At 34.8% G+C, this 22814-nt stretch overlaps 1 long non-coding RNA gene across 1 annotated transcript in view; it reads left to right on the forward strand.

Annotated features, from left to right (window-relative positions):
• The window catches only part of LOC123615188 (uncharacterized), a 464042-nt gene that overhangs the window by 215743 nt on the left and 225485 nt on the right, over positions 1–22814 (forward strand). The window contains exon 5 of the long non-coding RNA XR_012505525.1: positions 19172–19233. This is a non-coding gene — a long non-coding RNA (uncharacterized LOC123615188). The remainder of the gene's footprint in view (positions 1–19171; positions 19234–22814) is intronic.

Raw genomic sequence — 22814 nt, forward strand, 5'->3', positions numbered from 1 at the left:
GCCGAAAGGACTGGGACTAATTTGTGTGGTCCTTTTACTGGTGTTTTGCTATTACTATTCAAGTCTCTCTGCTTTCCTTTAATGCCTACTTAAATATTTTCTCATCTTACCCTTAAGCAAAATGTCAAATTCTTGGCAGACAAAACATTGCATTTGCCTGAATAAAAGAAAGGCAACATCCATTTTGGCACTTCATCTGTCTATTTAGCAGTGATATGCATCCTTTGGGTCTTCTGTGAGTACTGAGCATCCACCTGAAATAGCACGTTGTTAGCTGACAGCAGCAGATATATATATATACACACATACACATGTGTATATACTTATATATATGTGTGCATGTATATATATATATACTCAAGTTTTTATATGTGTGTGTAACTTGTATGCTGATTAGAGGATGAACATTTTTTCTTTTCTTACACATGCCTATATGTTGCTCAGTGGCTGTTAAGAAAAGAAAGTGGAATCATGCAACCACTAAACAAAAAATGTGGTAAGCCTACCTCTATGTACTTAAATGAAAAATTGCCTGAGCAATTTATTGATTGAGTAAAAAAGATCATAGAACAGAACATAAAATCATTCCATAGGTTTAAAATATTTAGAGAAAAATATTGAGAAGGTATAAAAGAAACAGTTAACAGTGTTTATCCCAGATGAAGAAAACTGGTGGAAAAAGTGGAATCATTTAAAATGCATACTTCATTAAAAATGACAGAGTAGTGGTGGTGGAGGGATTCATTTAGAAGCTGAGGAATTTTACTCTTTCCACTTTAATCTTTGTATGATGGCAAAGAAACTTAAAGAGGCTTTAAAATATTTTATAAAAGTATAGTTAGAATCAAGAGCCTAGATTTACTTTGAGAACAAGAAGGAAATTATAGAATTGATTTATTATTAGCAAGTAGTTTATATTACCTGATCCACTGCAACACAGTTCCCTTTCTTTTTTCCATCGCTTGGGATTCTATTCCCTAAACAGGCAGTTGGCCTTCCCGTGATGTTTGGGAAGTTTTAGTCTGCTACAGTGTTGCTGATACTTGTGATGGTGCAGGTGGAGGTGGGGGGAGGTGGATGGGTGGGTTTGGTACCAGGATACTTAATTATAAATCCCTGGACAACATCAGAAGAGCAGAGTCTTTGGAATTTTCTTTTTTTGGAAAAATTCCAACTTAGAATTTGTATTTAGAAACAGAAATTAATAGAAAAAAGAGTATTTTGGTGACTATAGTCAGTGGAGACTCTGGGAGAGGGGGAGCTTTGTTATATTTTCACTTGAACTAAAATAAATCAAGTTTGTACACTAATCAAAGAGAATACATTTTAAAAAATCACCCTCAAAGCTAGGAATTTTATAGAATTTATCTTTCCTCTAAATTCAAAGAAAATTTTGTAAATTCAGTTTGCTACTTGGAATTTTAAAAAATACATCAAGAGGCTTGAACATCTTTGGTGCTTCATTCGAAGTTCAGTACCTTTCTAATTTGATAAAGCAGAATCTTTGCCTTCTGTTTCTTTTATTCTGCCTGCTACATCCCATTTTGTAGATTCCTATGTTGCCAGAGATGCATAAAATCCTAGATCTTAATAATAGAAAATGTTTGAGGTAACTTACTTTTCAGAAATTTCCCCTGATGTCCATATTTCTAGAGTCTTGGTTGGCCCTTATCAGTCCTGTTATTTCTTACAAATATGTAATAATGTTAATAAGATGGAGAACATATTATGTTAAGGTAAAATGAACTCTTACTATATCTAGTAATAGAAGGTTAAGAAATAATTCCCTAAATTATTATTGAGGCATTGTAATGCACATTTCACTTTGGTTTTGCTTATGCTAAAAATAAAATATGTTTGTATTTGCTAAAATATGTAACTGATTGACAGTTGGAGAATGATGTAGAAATGTAGATGATGGGGAAAATAAAAATTAGAATGCATAGATTACAATGTAGATAATCAAAAATTGATTACAGTTCTTCTGAATATGCTATTTTTTTCCTATACAACATACTCGCTAAGAAAAAGATTGATTAACCCAAATATTTGGGAGTTTAGGCTGTATTTTTTGATAAATATGTATATTGATTTTGTTTTGTGCATGTTTCTGCCCTTTGCTGTTAGATTCCCCCCTCTTTTTAATTGAGATGCAGTTGACATACAACATTGTATTAGTTTTAGGTGTATAACATAATTATTTATATTTGTGTATATTGTGAATTGATTACCGCAATAGGTTTAATTAACATCCCTCAACATATATAGTTAATACATTTTTTTCATGTGACGAAAACTTTTAAGATGTACTGTCTTAGTAACTTTCAAATGTGCAAAACAGTATTGTTAACTTATTAATTTAAAAAAAGTGTTTGAGAAAATTTCTGTTCTTCAGTGATCTTTTACTCACAGCTTCTGACATTTGCTAGACACCCATAATACATTTTTGAATCACCTATATTGAGGGATAATTTACATTAAATTGCAGTTATTTTTACTGTACAGCTTGTAAGGTGTGATAAATGTCTTCTTGTAACCTACACCAAATATAGGTCTATGATCCTTGACTTCGACTCTTACCTCATGCCATATATAAAAAATAGCTCAAAATGGACAAAAAGTTAAAAGCTATAACTAGAAAACATCCAGAAAAAATCATAGAAGAAAATCTTTGTGACCTTGTATTACATAAAGATTTCCAAGGAAGAAATACGAAATACTGTTAAGAAAAACATAAAAATTTGGACTTTGTCAAATTGAAAACTTTTGCTCTTCAAATGTAACCATTGGGAAAATGAAAAGTTAGAGAAAATATCTGCAATATAGGTATCTGAAAAATTACTGATATCCAGAATATACAAAGAACTCATTGAACTCAATAATATAACAAACAGCCTAACTAAAAATAAGCAAAAGATTCAACAAAACACTTTATAAATGAACGCACATAAGTTGCCAAAAAGCACATGGAAAGATGCGTAACATCATTAGTTATCAGAGAAATGTAAATTAAATCCATAATGGGATACTATTGTGTATCCACTAGAGTGGATGAAGTTAAAAAGAGCCTAACAATGGTAAGTGTGGGAGAGGATGTGGAATAACTAAAACTCTCATAGATGACTGGTAGGAGTCAAAATTGTACAGCAACTTTGGAAAAGCTTTGCAGTTTCTTATGACGATGTAAGCTACATTTATATCTCAGATATACTCTTACTGTGTGAGCCTCCAGTTTTTCTCCTAGGTATTAGAAAAAAAATCCTATATCCACATGAAGACTTGTACACAAATATTCACAGTAACTTTACTGACAATAGCTAAAAATGCGAAATAATGCATTTGTTCAACAGAACAGCTTCTGAGTATAGAGTATTCAATAAATAGCACTACTTTCCCTTTCTCCATTTCTTATTCTTCAAGCACAAAATCAGATAAAATCATAACTGATTCAACTAGATATTATTTTATTGTTTTTAGGAATTATATTATTTGATCAGACAGGAAGGGGAAAAACAATATTTCATCAAATTCTATGGTCTTTAGATTTAGAATGGTGGATATTTAAATAACTCAGAAGTGAATTAATGCAATATAAAATCAATTTATGTAGCAACATTTGTAAATTCCTCTGGATAAATAGATTAACTACATCATACAATGACTCTAAGTCATATGAGCTAACTACCCTTCTTCTTCTTCTTTTTTTTTTTTTAAATAACTTAGCTCCTTGGAAGGACTATAACTAAGATTCAATATGTTTTCATTATTTTCACCAAAAGGAAGGAAATCAGCATACTAGCCCATCTCTCTGAGTGTTGCGGAAAAATGTGTTACAGCTCGGTGTTACAGCTCAGTGGTGACAGCAACCTGGATCTGGGCAAGAGACCAAGCAGCACTCAGAGAGTCGGAGAACTTAGGTTTATTACACCAGCAGGCCCAGAGGAGTTAACACTTCAAGCCCTGGACCCCGTGTGTAGGTTTACACAGGCCTTTTATAGGCTGCCAGTTTTACACTTTGCAACATCATATGCAGATAAAGTATAACAGAAGTTGACCAACCAGGAACAAGCTTTGTAGAAATAGACCTATCAGGAGTGAGCTCCATGCAAATGAAGTACTACAAATGGACCAATCAGAAGTTAGGGAAGTGGACCAATCAGAAATGAGAGTTATAACCAATCAGGAGTGAGAGTATAACCAATCAGAAGTGAGAGTAATAACCAATCAGGAGTGATGGAAATAACCAATCAGAAGTGAGCTCAGGGAACCAATAGAATTCTAGGTGTAAGTTAGCCGCGTTAGAGGCAAGAAAGTGAGATAGAGCCTCTGGGCCAGGGAACCGGAAGGTGCTGGGAGGAGAGCAGCAGCCCTGCCTAGGGCTCCTGCCAGTCTTTTTATGGGGCTTCCCGCCTCATGAGTATGATACAACTTCATCAATTAAGAAGGTAAGCCTTCAATTTGTTTGAAATAGCACAATTGCTTCCTTGGTGGGTAAGCATCTATATTAGTGTCCTATTGATGCTGACACATTTCCACAAACTCAGTTACTTAAAGCCACACAAATTTACTATCTTACAGTTCTAGAGGTCAGTTCGAGGTAAGATTCATTGGGCTAAAATCAAGGTGTTGGTAGGATGGAATTCGTTCTGGAGTCTCTAGGAAAGAATCCGTTTCCCTATCTTTCCCAGCCGCTAGAGGCTGCCAGCATTTCTTGACTCACCTTCCATATGGTTACCGTCCATGTTCACAGCTAGTCTTCTCATCACTCTAACCTCTGCTTCAATAATCACATTTCCATCTCTAGACTCCTGCTCCTCTTTTCCCCTTATCAGGACTGTTGTGATTACATTGGGCGCATTTAGATAGTCCAAAATAATCTCCTATCTCAAGAGCGTTAATTTACCCACACCTGCAGTTTATTTGCCATGTAGGATGATACAGTTACAGCAGGATCTAGAGATTAGGATGTGGCCATCTCTGGGGACCATTATTTAATGTATTACAGCATCTTCTAACCATGTAAAGATTTATGTGTAGTCACGAAGAGATATGTTCCAGAAAATCCTGTAGTATTGATAGTTTTTGTGTGTTGAGAAGTCAAAGCATATTTGGTACTTCAGTTACTTGAAATATTTAAGAGATTTTGGCCTTTTACAGTAGTAAGTCAGTCTTGCACATCCAATTTAAGATGTGCTCTTGAATAATTAATATAAATTTGTGACTTTAAATTGAAATCTCACCAATTTATTAGAACAGAACACTTAGTAGAATATAAGGTAAGCCCTCTTGGATTTTCAAGAATTACTTATATACCTGCGAAAATTTACTCAGCCAGAGAATTAAAGTATTTAAAGGGTAATAAGATATATTTATGAATTCAGCTTAAGTGACTAATGAGGTTAAATTAACTAACTTTGTAAATGGGAGCACATATTAATTAAAGGCTTCCTTAAAATGAATCACTAAAATTTGTCAGACTTACATTCAATTTTGGTATTTATAAGTTAGGCATATAATTTTAAGGAAAAACTTAGTTTTAAAGTATGTAACAGTAATTAAAGCATATTTTCAAAGGGAAGATTCTTACTAATCATTTTGCAGTATGTGCATGTGTATGTATAAATAAAAGCCATCTGAATATCATAATAATGTTTTCTCTACCTATAAGCTGACATTTCTCATAATGTTTTATACTCTTGCTTAGGATTATTTCCAGAATCAGTTTGAGGGTCTCATAGCAAAGTGAGATTCTTACTTTATAGTAACGTAATTAGAGCTATCAGCTTTCAAAGGCATATTAAGGAGACAGGAATGAGTTAATCAGGGGTGCTCTATTCTTGGTAAAAGGCTTGTAAACTATTACTTCTTTGAATAAGAAATGAAATCTCTGTTCATTTATATTATCATTAGAATTGGGGTTAAAAATGGAGGATCATATCAGTGGCACTTGTAAATTTACCAGTTTTCAAACACTGAAAAACAAAAGAAAGTTTCCTAAAACTTTTCCATCTGAAACATTAGGTCAGCGAAGATTTTTTAAAAGTTGTAATAAAGTAACATTTGTTGGGGAAAATGTGCCATCCTTTGCAGTTTGTTTAAATAAAGTTTAATTATTCAATATGACTTAATTTTCCAGGGTAATTTCATCTGAATTTGTGTCTACTAGAGTTAAATATTTGCTAGTGCCTGAATACTAATAGAATACCTATAATGATCCCATAGTAAAAGCTCAAGGCATTATTTTCTTTAGGTGATCAGATACTTTTTTGAATTTTTTATTCATTCATTCCCTATTCATTCCTTTATTCATTCAATTATTTGTTCATTATTGAGCTCCTATTGTCTCCCAATTTCTTTTTTTAACATTTTATTTATTTACTGTTGTATTATTTTTTAATTATTTTTTTATTTTGGGGGGAGGAGGTAATTAGGTTTATTTATTTTTGGAGAAGGTGCTGGGGATCGAACCCAGGACCTTGTGCTTGCTAAGCATGTGCTCTACTACTTGAGCTATCCCCTCCCCCATTGAGCTCCTATTGTGAATCAGATATTTTGATGAATTACAGTGAAACAAAGATAAAAAAAAAGGCATGGTCTTTGGCTTCTATGTCCCTGTGTTTTCATCTAAGCACCAGGAAGTAGGAAAAGGAACCAAAATGATACTTGGAAAAAAACAGATGAATAGGACTACTAAAAAATATAAAAATATGAAGCTGATGCCAAGTGATAACAACATCTGCATTTAAATCCGTTAATAAGGTCAACAGAGAGAGAGCAATAGATAGCTTGTTTATTTTTTGATGAATAAAAACAATGATTTTTTTTGGAAAATTGTCTTGGCTAACAATTATTTTTCTTGTTCTCATGCTTTAAAGCCATATTTGATTTCTCAAAAGTGCCTTTAAAATTTATTTATGCTGAATGCTTGGGTATTGTACCTTCCTCTGTTTGCCCTCTAGCCTCCTGTGCCCACAGAACAGCATCAACAAAACAAACCTATAAAAAGAGCAAACAGGCGATAGCCCTCGTCTGGACTCATTTTCATGTAGGAAATTGTAATCAGGTCATTATTTTATGTTTCAGAATTTCTTACAAAGATACATTCGCTGTGTAAAATTGTTGCTTGATGATTTTGAACCTAAGACACAAAGCAGCTTTCAATTCTTGATTATAGGTTCTCAAAATGTACATTATAATTAATGCTGAAAGAACAATTACATTCTAAGTCCTTGTTTCACATCCATTCAAACTTTCTCTTGGTTTTAACTTTGGGGATTTTAGTTACATTTTTAGAACAAAGGTGAATTTTGTGGGAGACAGAAATAAAGGGCAGGGCTGTTATAATTCATATTAATGCATATGAGAATATTTCACACATTTGCATTTTGAATAACTAAAGAGTGTCTCACTTCTCGATGCTCAACTATTTAGGGAAGCATTCTCTGTTTATTTTATGTAGATAATTTCCCTCCACCCCATCCCTTCTTTCTGTGTCAGTATATACAAGTTATTTCTTTCATATATATTATCACACATTATTTGTTCACTTACTTAGTATGGGTCCTTCTACTTGGAAAATTAGCTCCATGAGGCAGTAGCCTCTTGGTTCTGACTCATAACAGACATTCAAAATATATATGTTGAATGAGTACATGGATGAACAAATGAATCACTCCATTTTTGACTTTAAAAAAAAGTTAGGTTGTACAGTTTGAGGTATTTGATAATGATTTAAAAAAATGATCAACCACAAGCAGGCAAAATACTTTTTCTGTTTGTTTCTAAAAGGTTTTTGACAGAGATTCTTTTGGAATAATCGGGAAATTAATGACTATTTTTCACATTTTAGTTGCAGAAGCCTTGTATTTTAAGTCTTGCAGATTGTTTTTTTAGTTGCTTTCCCTAGTGTTAAATGGTATATACATGTTTTAACAGGGCATTTGCCATGATCAATCATCCCACGATAATTTAAGTTCTTTGAGAGCTATAAGTTGATTTGTTATCCATTGCTGTGTTTCAACTCCACAACAATGTATGGCACATAGTAGGTATTCAATAAATACTTGTTTGAATTGCTAGACAAAGTTATATTGGTGCCAATGTGGTAGTAATCATGACATGGGAGCCAGAACTAGACAATATACTGGAATAGGTTTCAGAGAACAGACTCTAGATAGGCAGAATAAGAGTTGAGGAATATTTAATTACTGAGTTCAGGAAGAATCAGGAGGGCAAAAATCCAGGTAGGTAAGTAAGAGTAGAAGTTAGAATGACAGTTGTGGTCAAGACAGTAGAAGTCTGAATTCCAACAGAGAAATTTGACCTAGGAACTAGCAACTAGAGAACTGTAAGATGAACTTAACTCTAAACCTGTTTTATGATATTTTTCTTTCTTTTTCTGGCTTACTTCACTTAGTATGATAATCTCTAGGTCCTTCCATATTGTTGCAAATGGCATAATTTCATTCATTTTTATGGCTGAGTAATATTCCATCATGTATATATCCCAATCTTCTCTATCCACTTATCTGTTGACGGACATTTAGGTTGTTTCCATGTCCCGGCTATTGCAATAGTGCTGCTGTGAACATTGGGGTGCATGTATCACCCCAAGACAAATATTATATGATATCTCTTATATGTGGAATCTTAGAAAAATGACACAAATAAACTTATTTACAAACCAGAAATAGACTCACAGACATAGAAATCAAACTATGGTTACAAAAGGGAAAGAGGTGGCAGGAGAGATAAATTAGGAGTTTGGGATTAACGTATACACACTACTATAGATTAAAGAACAAGGACCTACTGCATAGCCAGGGAACTATATTAAATATCTTGTAATGACCTATAGTGGAGAAGAATCTGTAAAAAGAATCCCCTCCCCCCATTTATTTGTATATATATTTGACTCACTTTGCTGTACAGCTGAAACTAACATAACATTGTAAATCAGCTATACTTCAATAAAAAATAAAATACCTGTTTTAGTGAGCAAGCTTTATGTATATTACATGCTGAGGTCAGGGGTATTTAAGCTGACAAATATCTGTAGATAAAGTGAGGGGTCCGGTCATAAGCAGGTAAAAGATTTATTCTTGAAGTTGCATTTTAGCACAAGGACTGTGCTTGTAGAAAGATTATCCAGGATTGGCTGGGGCAGATTAGATAACTTGGAAATTAATGGATTGTTTCTGACTTTGACACACTTATATCACTTATATTCATACCACTTATGTTTTCTTGTATGCTATATTTCCTTGTAGTGAATAATTTTTAAACGTGAGCAGAAAACCATTTAGAATTAACAAAAGACTCTCAGGTCAGTAAAAATGCATGTTAGAATGCCTAAGTAGTTTTCTTATCCCATTGAGTTCATTGGGGAGGAGAGAGAGACAGAAAGCTGGATTGCATCATAAGGGAAGTAGAGACCACAAGAAGAGGAAATGCTTGCTGGTTGCTCCACTGAGGTGGACATAGTATCAAGAGAATGGTGACTGAGGCTGTCACTGGTGGTTTCCTGCTCCAACCTCCTCTCCCTACCCAAGAAGTCACCTGCAGACAGTTTCTCTACATCCCTAAGGCTTCTGGAATCTTTTCCCAAAGGCATTTTCTCACCTAAGGAGCATGCTCAACCTGGGCATTGGGCAGGAGGGAAGAGCCAGGGAGTTAAGAATGAAGAGCAGGACTTCACATATAAGTATCTCACGTACTTCTCTCTTCAGTGGGACAGTTCTGTGCTGGGTTCTGCGTTGTCTCTGAGGGTACACTGCAGGATTGAGCCTCAGTGTCCCATTAACTATTTATCAACACTCCCATTGTTGTCCTTCTTCCCTTCTCTGTCTCATTCCCTTGGACTCCAACTGTGCTTCCTGAGATGGTATGCCAAGTAAACTACTTACATCCCAACCCTCATCTGAAAGGCTGCTTTGGTGGCACTAAAACTAAATAGTACCTAATTAAAAGGAAAAGCAAAGCTATGTTGAACTGTCTTTCAGACACCACACATATTCACAATCTTCTAATAACCCAGGCTTCTTTTCTTATTGATTATGCATTATATCTGAGCATTCTTTCAACTGCTGAAGCTATGCATACGAGATTACACATTATAATTATGATCACTGAAGGCTTATTAATCTATCAAGATTTATATGCCCAAATTAGAATGTTCAATATTAAGGAATACTATTCATTTTAAAAGAGAAAACATTGTGCTCTCTGACTGGAACTTAATGAAATTTAGGCATGCAGAATTTAATCAATCTTTATATCTATTTCTTGATAATAAATTACTTAGATTGACATTTGCTTAAATTTTGTACAGCTTTGACTTAATTACAAATGTGTGACAATTTGTAACCACACAAATTTTCACTTTTGTGTAGTCTTACTTTGCAAATTGGTTCTGAAATAAAGATTCACTTAAGTAGATTGTGAAGTTAGATGAAATAAATTAAAAATTAAAAATAATTCAAAATATGATTAATAGATTTTCATTTTTTCAGTATGTTTTCCATGATTTTCTTGTTCTCTCTCAAAAGTAACAACACATAAATTGCTTAATTCATTTTCTTTTAAAATATAACTTTTGCAATAACAAGGACAAAAGTTCTTATTTGTGAAATGGACAAATTGGAAGTCCTAACAAATATGAACATATTTCCAAGATATTTGAGGTAAAGTGTTGTAGGTAGTAATTTATAAGCTTTTCAAGTTCAAGGACTTCTTCCAATGAGAAAGAAAAAAAGAGGGGTAGTTTTAGTTTTTGATTGTTGGGGAAGGTGGTAAAGTCTCCTATAACTTTAGCAACTCATTTAAAAATATTAAAATTTTTGTTGCAAGGTATTCATTATTTTAGCCTCCAGAAAATACTTTTAAAAAATTGTGCTTGACAATAACTTCCAGTGGTCTATGGCCCACAGATTGGGACATGCTACTCTAATGTAGTGGTTATAAAATATATAACATATCAGAATTGTTTGGGGAGATTTTTAAAAGTGTAGAGCTTTTGTTTCACCCTAGACACATTGAAATTATAGTCTCTGCTTGTGGAGCCCTAGTATGTATATATTAACCATTTTACGTTATCCAGTAGATCTAGCGCTGGTATTCAGACTAGCAATTTGTACCCCCTAGAGAACTTTTTGGCTTCTGCTAATATATGATTACCCTTTCTTTTCATCCTATTTTTCCCACATGCCAGCTTCCTGGTCCTAAACGATTCACAGATTCCCTTGGGATATTATTCCACAATTAATTGAAAATAGCATCAATCACAGTTTCCTTTGACCAATTTCATAGACTGTCATGCCAAAGTTTTAGTCAATGGATGCTTGAGCTCCAAGTTTCTGGTTTTAAGTACAGTGATCATTCTGTTTTACCAGAGCTTAAGGGAGCTAAAGATGTGTGGGAGATGTGTTTTAGCCTAATCCTTTGGGGCTTTCTCTGAGAAGAAAGAATTTTGGTTTCTTTGAGAATTAGCCTAGAGCTTGGGAAAGAAGTGGCTACAAATACAGATGTGGGAATCATCAATATCTGGCTCAAACTGTGGATAGGTGAAGCTTACAAATGATTAAAGAGTAGTGAATCACGAGCAAAATACTGAGAAATCTGGAATTTCAACTTTTAAGCGGTGGGCAGAAGTAGAGGACATAGAAAAATAATAGAGTGGTAGGTAGGGCATCAGGGGAGGATGCTACTGTGTTAGCTAGCGAAGAAATGATTTTTTAAGAAATAAATAATAGTATGAATATCTACATTGAAAAGACACATATGGAAAGTGAGGAAAACAAAGACTATGGAATTTGGCAGATAGATTGATAACCTTAGTAAGAGTAGTTTCAGTGGGTTGGCAGGGCACGAAAACAGTTAAAAAAAAAAAGTCAGATTAAAGAGGGACTGGAAGATAAAAAAATGGAGAAAGCAGACACGGACACTTTCTTTAAGAACTTTTCCTGTGAAGTTAAGATGAGGGGAGGTGGTATCTAGAGGTGGTTGTGAGTTTTAAGATGATCTCTTGTTGGGCTGGGAGATAGTATTTAGTTAAATATGGCAGTAAAAGAATTAAGAGCATGTGCCCTGAAGCCAGACTGTAAGAGTTTGAATTCTGGTTCTGCCATTTACAGGAGCTATGGATACTTAGGTCGTTGGTAGTCAGCCTTTGTTCTTTTCTGATATATATTGAGGCCATATGTTTTCCTCTAAGCTTCCCTTCAGCTGCACACCCCAAATTTCCCTATATCATATGTGTATTTTTATTATTGTTCACTTAGAAGTCTTAAAATTTCCCATTGAGATTTTTTCATTGCCCTGAGGATTCTTTGGAAATGTCTTTACTTATTTCCAAATATTTGGAAATTTTCTAGTTTTTAAAATTCTTTTTAAAATGGAAAAGATATCTTCAATGAGTTTAATTCTTTAAAATGTGTTGAGTCATGTTTTTTTTTGTGCAGCACACAGTTTTGGTAAATGTTCCATATGATTTGGAAAGAATATATATTCAGTTGCTTTTGACTGCATACCAGAGAGGTCGGGTTACTCATCTTTCTATGTTTGCTGATGAAAAAATTCTCTGTTTTGATCTGAAAATATTTTAATTTTAACTTCTCTGTTGATGGGTATTTTTTGTAGTGTCTAAAATTCTGGCTAACAGTTATCTTCTGTCAGCATGTTAGAGCCCTTTATGCTTTTCTGGTGTCTCTGCTGGAAAATCAACAGAGATTGTCTTGGATTCTCAAAATCCGACTGCTTTGGCTGATCTCCTGTACCTCTGACCAGCGTTAATTTTAATATTTCTATGCAATTATGGGGGTGGGGGTTGTTGGCAGGAGATTGGTTGGTTAACTATCATAACTGGAAGTGGGGCTATATGTTTTTTACAGCACCATTAATCAATATGTTTATAGTATTCCCTCCATGTATAGCAATTGAAAAGGGTGTTCAGTGTAAGTGGTTTGGGAAGAGAAACTTGATGGAATTGACTGAATTCATGGTCCCATGCTGTAATTTCCCGAGGCTTTCTTGGCAACTATATACATGCTGATGGAGGGTAGTCTTCAGGAAAATATGAGTTCCCATCTGAGAAATGATATCTTGAGAGTCTGAATGATCCTAAGGATATGCTAAAAACACTTTAATTTTTATATGAGAAAAATAATATATCACAAATATTCTACCTCTAAAGCATGGTTCAAAATAAACTGAAATATGGAATGATTTTAATCACTTGGAAGAATGCAAGAACAGGAAATGTATTTGCCATTAATGGTAGGAACATTTGTCAAGGTGCCAAGAAGCCTGATATTTCACACATAGAGAAGAAATATAATGTTCACATACCATGTGGCCTTACAGTGAAGAAAGCTAATGTTAAATACATATTGTTCATTGGCTTTAGATTTTTATAATCAACCTATAACTAAAGCATGATGAAAGTCCATCATGGTTTAAAATTTCATTTATATACAAACAACATGGACAGTGTAAAAGTCAAAAGTAAAAGTATAACTGGCAGAAGGAGGAAAATAGAGGGGGAATGTGGGGAAGGAACGATTTAGGTACTAACATCATTTTACATTGAAAAGAGACAATGACAAATGACACTGGAATTAGAAAAAAGTCTAAATGCATTATTAAATTTGCTAAGTTATCTAATAAAAAATTAAAAATAATAATTTGTCTATCAAATATTGCAGGGTAAGAGGAGTAGAAGTGGAGATGTTGCAAGTGCATTCAATCCTTATATTTTATAACAGGAGTTCATTAGATATTGTGTGGAGTTGATAAAATACGAATGGCATAAACATATTATCTAAAGTCACACAGTAGCTGAATGAAGAATTCAAACCAAAAACAATGAAAAGAGGTTTACTCTGCAAGGTGAGGTGGGATGAATAAGGAAGAAGGCAGGAGAATTTTGTGTCTCTATGTAAATTCTGGTTGTTTTATCACCCTGTGCATGTGTCACTTTAATAAAAATTTAAAGGTGTTTATAAAAATACCATCTGAAGATGCCACAGTTTTCCGATGTGACAACTTCAATAAACCAAGCTAAAAACATTTCCATTTTAAGAGCAAGCTTGGGCCAAAAGGATGCTGGGATTGGAGGGAAGAGGAGACTTAAGGAAGGACAAGATTCTTTCTTGTCTCTGACAGAGAGAACGTGTGAAGTGAGAATGAGAAGCCAGGATAGAGTATGGTAGGAGACTGCCAGCAACAGAAGGTGATAAACTAACCTGATAAATAAATACATGAAGTAAAGATTTAATATCTTTTAACTTCTTTGGGTTGTAAGACTGTTTCTTTGAATGAGATTCAGCAGAGTCGATGTTACAAAGAACCAGTAGTTATATTTTGAATATACTTAAGATTTGTTATGAATATGCAGTTTATTTTTCTTATCATTTTTCCTTTCATTCATAGTATCATAATTTTCATCAAATAATTCTTCATAATAATAATTTTCCAAACTTCCCTTTCTATCTCAAATTCATATTGCATTCCATTGCCAAATGTATTTTAGTAAAATACCTCTTTTGTCATAGTAATTCCTTGTTCAGGAATTGAAAACAACTTTCTACTGTCTAATGCATTCAAAAAAGCATTGCTATATAATTTTAATACTGTTAATGAGTTACACTGGAACAATAGGTGTGAACTGGGGATGTCGTGGACAACCTGGGATATATATGTTCATGCTTGCTTTTAATCTGTAATTATCTGCAAGGGCTGAACTTCTTTTTTTCTTTAACAGTGACTTTTCTCCTAGCTTGGAATTCATCCTTTTCATCTCCTCTCTCTCTCTCTCTCTCTCTCTCTCTCTCAGTCCATCCTAATTTTCAAGAATAAGAAGTCCTTCCTAAAGCTTTCCTATTTGGTTCACACTTCCCTTCTTGAAAACTTACTCTCTGTTACATCACATAGTACTTCATTAAAGAAGTCTTACATTACTTTCCAATTGTTCTACAGTAATGATTCCTGCTTTCTCAGAGTCATAAACTCCTTGACTCCTGCATCAGTCAGGACCCCAGAAAGAAAGAACTACTCATACCAGGAAATTGTAAGATTTTCAGAGGGACTCTTTGCAAAGTTGTGGACTCTCCAAGGGATGGTGCTGCGTCCTGGAGCTGCATCAAAAAGGGGAGTGTGTCCCAAGTACCCTGGCCTGAGAGGACAAGTAGAGGGAGCTGTTTCCAGAGCCCAGACAGCAGCTGTGACTGGCAGAGGGACACAGCCACTTGGAGGGGGGCCTGATCTTATTCTTCCTACCTCTGTGATGCTATTTTATTTTATTTTTTTGGCCCAAATATGAACTCCTACAAGGATAGATCAACTGGCCAATCCTATCAACTTGGTCTCACAGTGAGGCTCCTGCGCTCCCTGAAGCCCTCAGGTGAAGCCCCAGGAGTGGTTCTCAGGCAGGCTTATCCTTATATCTCCCAGTCCCTTTCCATTCTGGGAAGGGGTTTTACAATATTTTTCACATCACAAAACAGAATACAGAACTCAGAGCAGATAATCCATAAAAACATGTGTTGACAGATTGTTGATCTGATATCAGTTTTTGGCATTTAATTGAATGGTTTTTAAACATTAATTGGATTTTTTCTTTTGTTCATTTTCTGCAAAAACAACAAAAAAATCGACATAATTCCCCATCTCACAATTAATATTTTATTGCTAAAGGTAAAAGAATAAATTCAATCTTAGAATTATTTATTTCTTGTTTCCTCTCACTGTTGATTGGTCTATTTGAAAATAATGCTCAGTGTCAGCATGCACTAGAGAGTTTACAAATCACTTTAATATATGTCATCTCTTTGCATCTTCAACTCTTGCCTTTGAGTTCACTATAAACAATTCTCTTTAGCCATATTTCATATTATTTTTGACTTCTTTTTTTCTACCCTGGTTTAATTTCTGTTGTTGATAAATAGTAGACTGATGTCTTACAGATTTCACTCCTTTCTTCATTAGCTCTTCAGATTTTTCTTGGCCTCAAGAAAGGTGTGGAAGTCTTTGAAAGATGCTTTTTTTTAAAAGGCAGATTTTTTTACTCTGATACTTTGGAAATAGTGTTTTTCATATCCATTTACATTTGCCCTGTAACTGCAACATTTAATTTCTCTAATTCCAAATTTACTTATTTGTGTGGTTTGGTCCCATTCTTCGAGTTTTAACCAAATTATTACACACCAGTTTTCATGTATTACTTCTGATTGGCACTGAGTGCTAAATCTCCACCTGCCCCCAATATTCTCCTTCTATTTTTTTTTTTCCTTCTTTTGCAGTTGATAAGAAAATGTTCCCTTCTGGTTTCTGTTTCCCTGCTTAACCAATAACCTCTTCATTAGCTCCACAGGTTTTTCTTGGCCACCAGAAAGATGTGGAAGCTTTTTGAAAGGTGGATTTTAAAATGCAACCCTTATACTTTTAATTCATTTTGCTTTTTCTTATGTCGCTTTTTATTTAGTCATTTTATAGTTAATACCTGTGAAAGTCAATGCTGGCCGCATTTCAAGAAAAATGTTTGCTCGCAAAGAAGGTTATGAAAAGCCACGAAGATTTATTCTCTTCTGCTGTTGCATCATGTACATGAGGATAGCATACTGCTTTATCCCAGTCTGAAGTAACAGACTTGATAGAGCCTGACGCTTGGTTCATTTAAAATAGATATTCTACTTAATAGCAAGGTTGAGAAACTCCTGCCAAGTCTAATAAGCATACATGCTTTCAGGTAAATAGAGCTCATAACTTTACAGCCCAGAACAGCAGGGGTTGAGTCAACTAAATTTTTTATTATAGTCATTTAGAAATTCATTTAAATATTGCTCATCAGCATCTATTGATCGCAACATTTTTCATACAGCCTGAGAGGCTGGTATATATGCAGCCCTCACATACTAGAAGCCATCAGATTGTTTATGCAAGATTTCCTGGTACAATGTGTTGATGTCATTTTATGGTTTGTTTTAGACTGTAGCAGTACTGAAGTAAATTCCGTTTCAACTTAGACTGATGCATCTTGTTTAGCTCGAGTTCCTGGGGGTTGATTGGTGTAATGAATTTCTCTCATATTGACCCACAAGTTAATCCTTTTAAAGTCGATAATTTTATATGCATAATAATACAAATACACATTTCTGTTGTTTCTGGCTTAGTAAATTCTAGCAGAAGGAAGTGGTTTTGTTGCTTAATGAATGAAAATCATGGCTTAGAACTAGAAGAATGATAAATGTGCATCTGCACTGAGTGAATGAAGTTAAAAATATTAAGCTTCAACTTAATCTGGCGTATTTGCATTCTACAATACAGATAGAAATTTTGGGACGTATGTCTTTTGCTGCTCAAAAATGTTATATTTTCTATGAGTTTTCATATGAAAGAAATTTTACTAGGAGTCAGTGAATATTTGGCATGTATATAATTAATACAGTATTCTTGTCTACACAGAAAAGATAGAAGCTTTGTCCGCTTAAACCCTCATGGCTTGTCAGAAATATCAGTGTTTCCAAGAAGTAGCCATCAAAAAAACAGAGATACCTGTTAGAACTTGTAGAATTCACTGATTAAAAATAATAGTATTAAAAATACAAAATATATGAAAAATATAGGATTACTTTTTGATCTCTGTGAAGAACAGACCTTTAATCCCTTCATAACAGCACTAAGACTGAATTTATGTTAAAATGCCTAATTAGGTGCCACTGTGAAACGTTCTTAAAAATTTTTTTTAATGCAAGATGGAAGTGGAAAAGAGATGTTGAAGCTAGGTGGTGTTTGACTCTAAGCTAAAGAGTTAGATGATATTTAAAAAATTGTTCTACACACTCTTCTAGGGGCCACTCAAGCCATGCATCAGCACTCTCAGAAACGGTCCTTATGTCTTAGAAGTGAGCCCATCATATTCTTCTAGACAGTGCTATGATTGCAATTCCCTAGACTTGATTTAGCATGAGTCTGCATTTTTTCCTTGACTCTAGTTGAATAGACATCCAGAGTTCCCTCAACCAATAGGAGTTTGGGAGCTTGGTCCTGGGGCTCTGGAGGTCCCCACTGAAGATGTGTACATTTTTAAGAGAATGGTGGTTCTCTCTTCAAATTCTGGTACATACATTAACTCCTGGATTGCACTTGTGGGGTTTATGTGAATCTCATAGGAAGATATTCAAGACATTGTCTAATTATTGGATCTTTGCGGTTCTGTCGTTTGGTGATGGGGAAAAGATACACTACAGAGAAAATCAATGTGTTGGATGTTTTCCACTTGCCCTGATGATTTACTTTCCACCAATTTCTACTTTTCTCTGTGCCATGGCCTCAACTGGGCTTCCTTGACCTCTGGGCTTCATTTGGGTTTTTCTGATGGAAAGTAGTGTGGCATATTGCAAGGTGGAGGAGAAAATAGTTTGGATATTTATTCCATCTCTTTCTTCCCTGCAGTAGCTGGGTTCTTTTACTAAGGCCACTGCTCCTGTTGGGCAAATGCTCCACCAGGGTTCTGGTAACACCTCTCTTTCCTTGCCCTTTCAGGCCCAGGTGTAGTGATGGTGTCCTGCTTTTTGGGTATTTGAGTCCTTCATCCTCTGTTACTAGTTTCCTTAGTCCTGCCCAAATCTTTGCAAATTGTCTTTTGCTTAAACTTTATTCAGTTATCATTATGTAATAGTCAACTGTTTCCTGAGTTCAACTATTGGCTTTTGACCGCTCCTTCTGGTAATTAATTCATATTCATACTAATAAAATGTTTCTTGAGTAGCTTTGTTTAGTAAAGGCCTGTGTGGTTTTTTTTTTAACTTTTTTTTTATTTATTTATAATCATTTTACAATGTTGTGTCAAATTCCAGTGTAGAGCACAATTTTTCAGTTATACACGAACATGTATATATTCATTGTCACATTTTTTTCTCTATGAGCTACCATAAGATCTTGTGTATATTTCCCTGTGCTATACAGTATAATCTTGTTTATCTATTCTACAATTTTGAAATCCCAGTCTATCTCTTCCTGCCCCCAGCCCCCTGGGCAACCACAAGTTTATATTCTATGTCTGTGAGTCTATTTCTGTTTTGTATTTATGCTTTTTTTTTTTTTTTTTTTTTTAGATTTCACATATGAACAATCTCATATGGTATTTTTCTTTCTCTTTCTGGCTTACTTCACTTAGAATGACATTCTCCAGGAACATCCATGTTGCTGCAAATGGTGTTATGTTGTCGGTTTTTATGGGTGAGTAGTATTCCATTGTATAAATATACCACCTCTTCTTTATCCAGTCATCTGTTGATGGACATTTAGGCTGTTTCCATGTCTTGGCTATTGTAAATAATGCTGCTATGCACATTGGGGTGCAGGTGTCATCCTGAAGTAGGGTTCCTTCTGGATATATGCCCAGGAGCGGGATTCCTGGGTCATACGGTAAGTCTATTCCTAGTCTTTTGAGTAATCTCCATACTGTTTTCCACAGTGACTGCACCAAACTGCATTCCCACCAGCAGTGCAGGAGGGTTCCTTTTTCTCCACAGCCTTTCCAGCATTTGTCATTTGTGGATTTTTGAATGATGGCCATTCTGACTGGTGTGAGGTGATACCTCATTGTAGTTTTGATTTGCATTTCTCTGATAATTAGTGATACTGAGCATTTTTTCATGTGCCTATTGATCATTTGTATGTCTTCCTTGGAGAATTGCTTGTTTAGGTCTTCTGCCCATTTTTGGATTGGGTTGTTTATTTTTTTCTTATTGAGTCATATGAGCTGCTTATATCTTCTGGAGATCAAGCAGTAAAGACCTATGTTTAGTCAAGCAAACCCATCATCGGATTTGAGAGGCAGGCTTAGCCCTTCACTGGAGTTTGTTACTCTACTTGTGTAGGTGCAATAGTTAGTTTTGCATGTTGGTACTTTGTATATAATTACTGCATATTAATACAATCTAAGAAGTGCAAGCACTTGAGTCTTATTTGCTCTTTACTTTGAGGAACATATTTGCAAATGTTAAAAATGTAATTGGAAGAATGCTGGAAATCAAAATTAATGACACATTGAAATGAGGAACTAGATGCCAAGTTTGGCATGAACAAATGTTTGCTCCTGATACAAAGTAGATCTTTGTAGAGGTGTTAAGAGGATGTCACTCTGTGATCAGCCAGTTTCAGTTGAAAGTTTTGCCTCAAGTTTTGGGCTTTTCATTAAACTTGGTTCAAATGAAAAGCTTTTTCCTTTTGGCTATTAGGTTTATGATTGAAATATTACTATCTCTGTATATATTTGCTTTATATTGGCTCTAGAAACAGTAAAAAAATGCATCATTAGGATGTTAAAAGTACATATATTAGTGAGTAGGAAATGGAATGAAGATGCTCTTGGATATTTATATTTGTTGACAAAAGCCACATGATGTGAATTTATATTGTATTCAAGATAAAGCCATTATTAGGCATGATTACAATTTATGTGAAAATGAGATAGATAGAAGAAATAAATTGTTGGTTTGAACAAAGCTTTATCTTTTTCTTTGGGAGAACATATCTCAATGCTTTTATTTGTTATTCTCATTTCAATAGGATGTATTCTTGAATGACAAATGATTATTTGACAAAGAAATTCTGGTCTTAAGCAGAATGATCTAGCACCACATTGTGAAGGCGATGGTATTTAATGTTCTATTTTTAAAGTATAGATCATATTATTAAAAACATAATAGCTTCTCTATCCTGTGTTGTCTTGGTCCATGCTGACAACAAAAAGATAAATACAGTGCATACCAGGGTTCCTCTGCTAATACCGTGAACATGACACATGTCATCCTATGATAAATTGGCTCTGTGTCTGTTCAATTTCAAACCTAAAGCTCTGGAGGCAGAAGTGTTAGGAAGCAGGCATAATCCTGGCGTACAGAGGCCTCAGATGCTCAAAATTAGTGTGCGTGGAACAGATAACAGAGATCCACAGTGAGAGGAAGTTTGCACAGGTTTGTGGATTTCCTGGGGTTTAGGTAGTATTGGCAGATGTTTGGTGGAAAAAAATAAAAAACATCTGTAAGCATGATAATGAGCATTCCCAGAATCTGAAGTGACAACTGTATCCAGCACAAATGCTGTCTTGTTGCCCTATTTGCATACCAATTAAATTTTAAAATAAAGAAACAAATATTGGGTTACTGAATTTGTTTGACAAATAATCTGCAGGGTTTACTCAGTACAACTGGGTCAGGCATGTTGGCTGTTCGACAGATGTTGTATCAATGAAAGATTTAAGCAAAAATATATCCAGATTGTTACCACCCACAGTTTTATAAGTAGGAATCTGAAATAGGTTAGAGATGGTTTGGTACCCTGAGGCAGCCACAGTGGAGTGCTTTTTCTCTGTGCTCTGCTAATGCATTCAATAGATAATATTTAATATTTAGTTTTCAAAGTAGGAAGTTTTAAAAAAAATCATTGTTACTCTAGCATTGCATTTTTTGATACCTAGTTTTTTAGAATTGAATCCTACATTTTACACTAAGAATCTGATTTTTTAAGGGATAATTCCAACCTTCATAGTCATCAGAACCCAAGGACATGATTATATACAAAGAGGTTATCAAGACTCTTCTCTAGAAGTTCGAAAACATATGTACTCTTAAATTTGGGGTATTTTCAGGTATACTTCATAATTTCTGGATTCTGGGATACAAAATATATATTGTGTTTAAAAATGCCTTTTGAAGGGAGAATTTGTTGCTTACTGAATGTGACATATTCAACAGAAGAGTAAAATTCCAATATAGACTTCAGTTCAGTAAACATAGAATATTTGCTAAGTACCAGCTACTATGGTAAGTCCTACTGACATAAATATAAATAAGGCATAAACTAGGGTCTTAAAAACTTTATAGCCTTGCTTGGAAAATGGGCACAAACATAGATTATTTTAATGTAATCAATATGCACAAGAGGAAAAGTAACACATCATAAATCTTACTTCTAGGAGTTTACATGTGAAGTTAGATGCTGAGTCATCATTGTTGTATACAGTGGACATTTTTCTGAAATGGGTGCAAACCAAACGTAAATTCAATTGTATTTCTTTGATAAAGTCTTCAGAAGCACATTTTATTTGCATGTTCTTTTCATTGGGTTTATTTTCAGTAGGTGTTGGATTTTCCTGTTAAAATTCTCTCTCTCTCCCTCCCAGTTTTCCTATCAAGTAGTTATTCATTTAAACCCTAAATGCACTAGAAGTACTCGCTGTTTGAACCCTGAGGTGAATCCTTATCTAAACTGAAAATTGCTTTGTTTGAGCAACAGTTAGTTTTTCTCTTATCAATTTTGCAAAAATGACTATCCAGAATATTTTCTTCAAATAGGGTATTCAAATAACAAAAATCAACTTTTGTGAATATTTTCTCATCATCATGTGTTCATTAATTTAACCACCATTTACTGAGATGCTCTCAAGCACTATGATAACTGAGCTGTATAAAGCTTTTTCTTCTCCCAAATAATTCCTACTCCTGCGGCAGGCAGATAGAGACCAAGGGCAGCACACGGGAATATAGAGGAGAAAGGTCATAACAGTGCTATATTTGAGACGCTTTGCTAAGTGGAGAATATAAGAACAGGAGAACGAGAGAGGTGGGAGGAGTCCTAGAGCGGGCGAGCTGCTTCCTGAGGAGCCGGTAGGTGAAAGTGGGCACCAGGCGGTGTCGCATCACAGGGAGAGAATAACCTCCGCAACAGCGAGGCAAGTTGACAGCACGGCGGAACGGGCAGTTTCCAGACGCTTGTTGATCTACGTGCTAGATTAAAGGATGCATATGAAGGTA

The sequence above is a fragment of the Camelus bactrianus genome, chromosome 3 (genome assembly GCF_048773025.1).
Source record: "Camelus bactrianus isolate YW-2024 breed Bactrian camel chromosome 3, ASM4877302v1, whole genome shotgun sequence".
In the NCBI taxonomy this organism is placed as follows: Eukaryota; Metazoa; Chordata; class Mammalia; order Artiodactyla; family Camelidae; genus Camelus; species Camelus bactrianus.